We start from the raw sequence: 6,577 nt of genomic DNA on the forward strand, positions 1-6,577 counted from the left end.
TCCCGGTACCACGCCGTTCCTTCGTTTAAGCCATCGCCAAAATCGACGAACAGGGGATAAGCATTGCAAAATAAAGATGCATGACGTGACAGTATGATGTCAGTCTACGACGCCGGTCAGCAACCTAATGCCTGAGGGTCGCATCAAGTGAATTTTTGGGGGGGTACCTCTTCATATATATATATATATATATATATATATGCAGTAATCTATCGCCATATCGCTGTTTATTAAGCTTACGTCGATTCCTCCGTTGTCTTACTTTGAATTTATAATTAAATAAATATATACAGATATACAAATTATGAAAATAATTAACAAAAATATAGAGTACAGTTTCTACTTCGCGGATTTCCACCTATTGCAGTGGGGTTTTGAAACCTAACAGCCGCAATAGTGAAGGGATTACTGTGTGTGTGTATGTATATATGTATATATATATATATGCATATTTTCGAAATCAGTGAATGTATTTCACTTGAAATATATATGTTTTCAAAGTCGAATAAGCTTCGACAGCCAGCAATCCATGCTACTCCAGACTGATGATGAACAATGACTCTGAAACTAGTCTCTGGATGCTGGCTTTGCTGAGTGGATGGGCTTAGGTACTTATCGCCCCCTTTGAAAACATAAGGACACAGAAAAATGTATCACGGCCAACTGGAAACGTTGTTTCCTAGAGTTATATGTTCGCTTATTTTCTTATAATTTACTTGCTTCAGTAATTTGCCTGTAAGCCTAGCACTTATTCAATCGGTGTCTTATTCAATCGAGCAGCTATGTTAAGGGGAGATAAACACACCAACATCGGTTGTCAAGCGATGCTGGTGGAAACAAACAAACACACATACACACACATATACAACGAGCTTCCCTCACTTTTCGTCTACCAAATCCAGTCACAAGCTTTTGGTCGGCCCGAGGCTCTAGTAGAAAACGCAAAAATATAAATACCTATCGGTCGCAGAAACCCACGATGTACGGAGGATTCCGCGATATAAATTTACATATAGTAGAAATATAGTGGGACTGAACCAGCAACCATGTCGTTGATAAGCAAGCTACTTACCACAAAGCCACTCCACATATATAAACAGAGTGAGGTGGTTAGATGCCTATATAGATACATATATAAATACGTACATACATACATACATACATACATACATACATACAACATACATACATACATACATACATACATACATACATGCATACTTACATACATATATATTAGTAGGTGTGGTGGTGTAGCAGGTGACGTTCTCTAAGAACCTCTAAGAACACCACAGAAGTGTCATTCTACCATTTAATGACACACAGAGTTGTTAAATTCACTTTAAGTTCTTTCTTCAATCTTTTCCATGTGGTGTCAAAATTTGTTACCTTTGCCAGTAGCACTTATGCGTATGCGTCTCTGTTTCTCCACGTGTGTACGTGTGTTTGTTTGTGTGTGAATTTGTGCGTGTCTATATATATACGTTCACATATATATATACACACATCCCCATCAGTCTCTGCTGCTGTAGCAGGTGATTTAATCTGGAGACCATTTCTGGATGCTGAAGCTTTTACCTTGTCTTAGAAGCACGTTATTCGGTTTATAACTTGCTAAATTCACTCGAAATTCGTTTCATGAGCTATCAAGATCTCCATTGTGCAACTACAGACCTTCTTGCGAATACTAATGCGCGTGTATATATATATATATATATAAAATATTATTAGAGACAAAACCACTATATATATATATATATATGCATAGACACACACACAGAGCTCGCGCACACACAATCACGCATAGATATATAGATAGACAGACAGACAGACAGATAGATAGATAGATAGATAGATAGATAGATAGATAGATAGATAGACAGACAGACAGACAGACAGACAGATAGATAGATAGATAGATAGATAGATAGATAGATAGATAGATAGATAGATAGATAGATAGATAGATAGATAGATAGATAGATAGATAGATATGTTCCTTTATTAGCCACAAGATGAGGACAAATATCCGTCGAATGTAAATAATGTACATAATTCCTCGTCTCTTAGAAACAGCACTTTTCTGTAATTATTATTATTATTATTATTATTATTTTATCATTTTTATAATATTTATATATTTATTTTATTGTAAATACAAAACAACAACACCACTCACTCGCCTCCCGAGTTATGTTTTCCATACAGTATGTGCGATTCTTTACTTACTCATCTACGGTACTCTACGTATTGTCTTTTAATTAATTTAATTAATGGTGTTATGCAGTGCAGTACTGTATTTTTGTTAATTAATTTATTCATTTTTAGGCGTGAAGATGCTTATTTTACCACAGAAATAATTACAACCGAAACATATAAATACCTATCGGTCGTAGAAGCCCACGATGTAATGAGGAGTACGCGATATAAATTTACATATATTAGCCAGAAGAATCCGCGATAGGTGAACCGCGATAGGTGAACCGCGATAGGTGAACCGCGATATGGCAAGTGATTACTGCATATGTATGTGTGTATGTATGCATGTATTTATGCATGTATACAAGACTGTCTGTCTCTCTCTGTGTATGTATGCCTATATGCCTGTATGCGTGTATGCAAGTAGGTATCTATGGGTGTATGCATATATGGATGTTATCATGCATGTATGTCTTCTGCCTGTCTCTATGTATGCACGTATGCCTGTATGTATATTTTTATGCATGCATGTATCCATGTATGTATGCTTGTCTGTCTATCTCTCTCTCGATGCATGTATGTACATTAAACGCTACAGTTAAATTTCCTCAGATAAACAATCGATATACTTTTGAAGTTTAATTAGAAAAAAACACTCATTGAGTACCTGCCTGTTTAACTCCAAAAATATGTAACACACAGTTCTGCACGTTTTTATTCATCAAATGGAGAATACGCGAGAAAAAAGAAAGCGATAAAGAATTCAAGGAAGAGAAAAGAACGGATTAAAAGACTGAATGCAACGCTAAATGTGCCAGTCAGAAGCCAAAAGGAGAATTTGCGAATAAAACCAACAGCTAAAAGAAATCTAGAACTGATGTTGTGAAACCAAACGGTTCTTTCAAGTGAAAGATGTGTCGTCAAGGTGTTTTGTTAATTTTTAGATAGCATGGACGCTGCAGGGTTTTCGTTGTTGTTTTTCTGGTCAACGTCTAAACGTTATAGATAAGTTTCGATTTGGTAACACTTCCCAAACGAAGTGCTTCTAGTTTAGCTGCAAAGATCGTCGCCTTAAACCTTTAATAAAAGAATGAAGAAAATATATACATATATACATACATACACATACACACAACTCGTCACACAAAAACACGCATAGATAGATAGATAGATAGATAACTTTTTATTGTAGCCACACAGGGCTAAACACAGAATAAAAATGGACGAAATACGATGTAGAATTTTTTCTTTTCGAGGTGGGATGGGTGGGGCACAAAAAAAGCGTTTGATCAATAGGGATCTGTGGGTTGTGTGGTGTATAAAAAAGCAATATATATATATATATATATAAAGTTCACAGTTTAGGTGTAGCCTTGGAAAGAAAAACCTACAAAAAATACCAAGGTCACCTCAGACAGTTCGAAAATGAACACATGAGTAAGTCACCTTACCTCTCGTTGTCTCTTTTGGTCACAGATTTACGCTTAAAATAGTGTCGTCTTTCATACTGATCATAGATGGACAGACAGATGGATAGATAGATAAATAAAGATAGAGAGATATAGTTATTTAATATATAATATGTAATGTGTGCGTGTTCATGCTGAAATAACTTTTAAACACTAATATATACAAACAATCTACATGAACAAATACATAAAATGAGAGAGAGGGGAGAGAGAGGCAAAGAGACAGAACTTAGAAAGAGTTAATAAGCTAAATGTATGTAGAACTTTTTCTTAACGAAAGTGTGCTTGCACCGAAAATCCCTCTCTGTTCGTCGAATGAAGTATTTAATTCTTTTACAATATACGAATTAATCCAATAAGCGAACATTTCTAAATATATGAGATTATCTCAAAGTTTTGCAAAAATTCGTTACGTTTGCAATATTCTTGCTTCTACGATGACTGCTGCTACCAAGAATCTCAAAATCAATTATGGTTGTCATTCGAGATCAAGTAAGAGATCAAGTAACTTGTATCATAAGTTCATTAATTGTTTTAACTTGTTTATTTTCAAAGGAGAAGATATAAACGTCCCCTAAACTGATTTCTTCATTCTTTTATTAAAGATTTTAAGGTGACGATCTGGCAGGAAAGTCCGGTTTTTTAAATTCTTAGCTCAAATTCCGCCGATACTGACTTTACCGTTCACCCTTCCGAAGTCGATGAATTAAGTATTTGTCAAGCACTGGGTTAACCGTTAAGCAAAATAAGCGCGTGCTCAGGACATCAAGGAATGGAGGAGGCACCACAGAAATGGTAAATGGTTAACGACACAAAAGAAATCACTTTCAACTTGCTAAAATAACATTCAGGATGCCTTTATCTTTACTAAGTATAGAATCTAAGATTCATTTTGAGGATCTGATCAAAGACTTGGCAATGCAAAAAGTAGGAGGAACCTTTTGAAATATTAATAAAACGGAAGTGTACAAAAATAAACATTATTTTCCCTCTTACTATTTTGTTTCGTTTTGAAAAATAAAAATTCATTTTATGGTTTGCTATTGTTTATTTTTTAAATTACAGATTCTTATATGGGGGCACCAAAATCTTTTAAGTGCTTAGGGTCTCGAGGGGTCTTAATACGGCCCTGACTGGGGTTGATGTAATCGGCTAAGTCTCTTCCTCAAAATTTCAGGCCTTGATCGTATAAGTATTGTAGTTTGATTTTATTAAAGACTTAATACGGCATCATGGCAAAATCTTTAACGTGTCGGGCAAAATGATATTTTTTCTTTACGTTCTGAGTTCAAATACGACCTATGTGAACATACTCTTTTTTTTTTCTTTCTCACTTGATAAAACTAGTACCAGTCAAAAACAAAGGCCGATTTAATCGATTACCCTCTCCTTGTAAAATCACTGACAGCCTCGGGCCGACCAAGACAGTGAGAGTGTATTTAGTAGGTGGAATCTGTGTTTGTGTGTTTGTGTGTCTGTCTGTGTCACTGTGTATGCTCCTTCCCTCACCGCTTGGCAACCTGTGTTGGTGTGTTTACACTCCCGCGAACTAGCTATTAAGCAATAGACACTGATAAAATATGTGCCGGGCTTTAAAAACCACCGTGCTGGGATCGATTCATTTGTCTAAAATTCTTCAAGGCGGGACTACAGCATGGCGACAGTCTAACAACTGAAACGAAAATAAGATTTAGAATTAAGAAATAAAGGGGTAGGAGTGGCTGTGTGGTAAGTAGCTTGCTAACCAGCCACATGGTTCAGTCCCACTGCGTGGCACCATGGGCAAGTGCCGTCTACTATAGCCTCGGGCCGACCAAAGCCTTGTGAGTGGATTTGGTAGACGGAAACTGAAAGAAGCCGTTGTATATATGTATATGTATATATATATATGTGTGTGTGTGTGTGTGTATGTGTGTGTGTTTGTCCCCCCAACATAACTTGGCAACCGATGCTGGTGTGTTTACGTCCCCGTAACTTAGCGGTTCGGCAAAAGAGACTGATAGAATAAGGACTAGGCTTACAAAGAATAAGTCCTGGGGTCGATTTACTCGACCAAAGGCGGTGCTCCAGCATGGCCAAAGTCAAATGACTGAAACAAGTAAAAGTGTATAAAAAGAGTAAAGAGTATACTACCGTACAGGCAGGCTATAATGTACTGCGTTGTAACGTAACGTGGGTAATGGAACAGAGTATTCGGTTGTTAACATGCTGGGGCCGCCTCTTTCTACTGGACTGGAATCTTTGGCTCATCGAAGTTTATCTTCGTTGTGTATTTTCTATACGTATTTCTATGGCCATTGCTCTGATGATCATTCTGACCGAGTGTTCTCAATCAAGATCTTTAAAAGTGTCATCCGGTTTTTTTCTAGATGCATCGTTTCTCTGTTAAGCTTTATTTTACTCTTGTAGATTCCTTCTTAGAACTGCTGCTCTCTAGAACTCGCCACCATCATCTTGTTATCCTCTGCCCTTAACGCTTTCAGACCAACAGCGTCTTTTAAATTCGTGGGCCCTATTTTACTTCATTTGTAGTTCCTGAAATTACAATGATATCAAAACTTGATTGCAACAAAAAACATATAAATTTCTTTTAATGTAATACAATTGACAATATTTTATAATATAATACAATATAATATATATATGATATAATATAATACAATATATAATATAATACAATATAATATGATATAATATAATACAATATAATATATATATATGATATAATATAATACAATATATAATATAATACAATATAATATGATATAATATAATACAATATAATATATATATGATATATCATGTGGAAAAAATCGCATATAATAATAATATACTATAATGCAATGAAACCTGATAAAATATAACACGATGTAATATATTCAAATACGAAGCAATATAGTTATTTCGGA

This window comes from Octopus sinensis, linkage group LG19 (assembly GCF_006345805.1).
Source record: "Octopus sinensis linkage group LG19, ASM634580v1, whole genome shotgun sequence".
Classification (NCBI taxonomy): domain Eukaryota; kingdom Metazoa; phylum Mollusca; class Cephalopoda; order Octopoda; family Octopodidae; genus Octopus; species Octopus sinensis.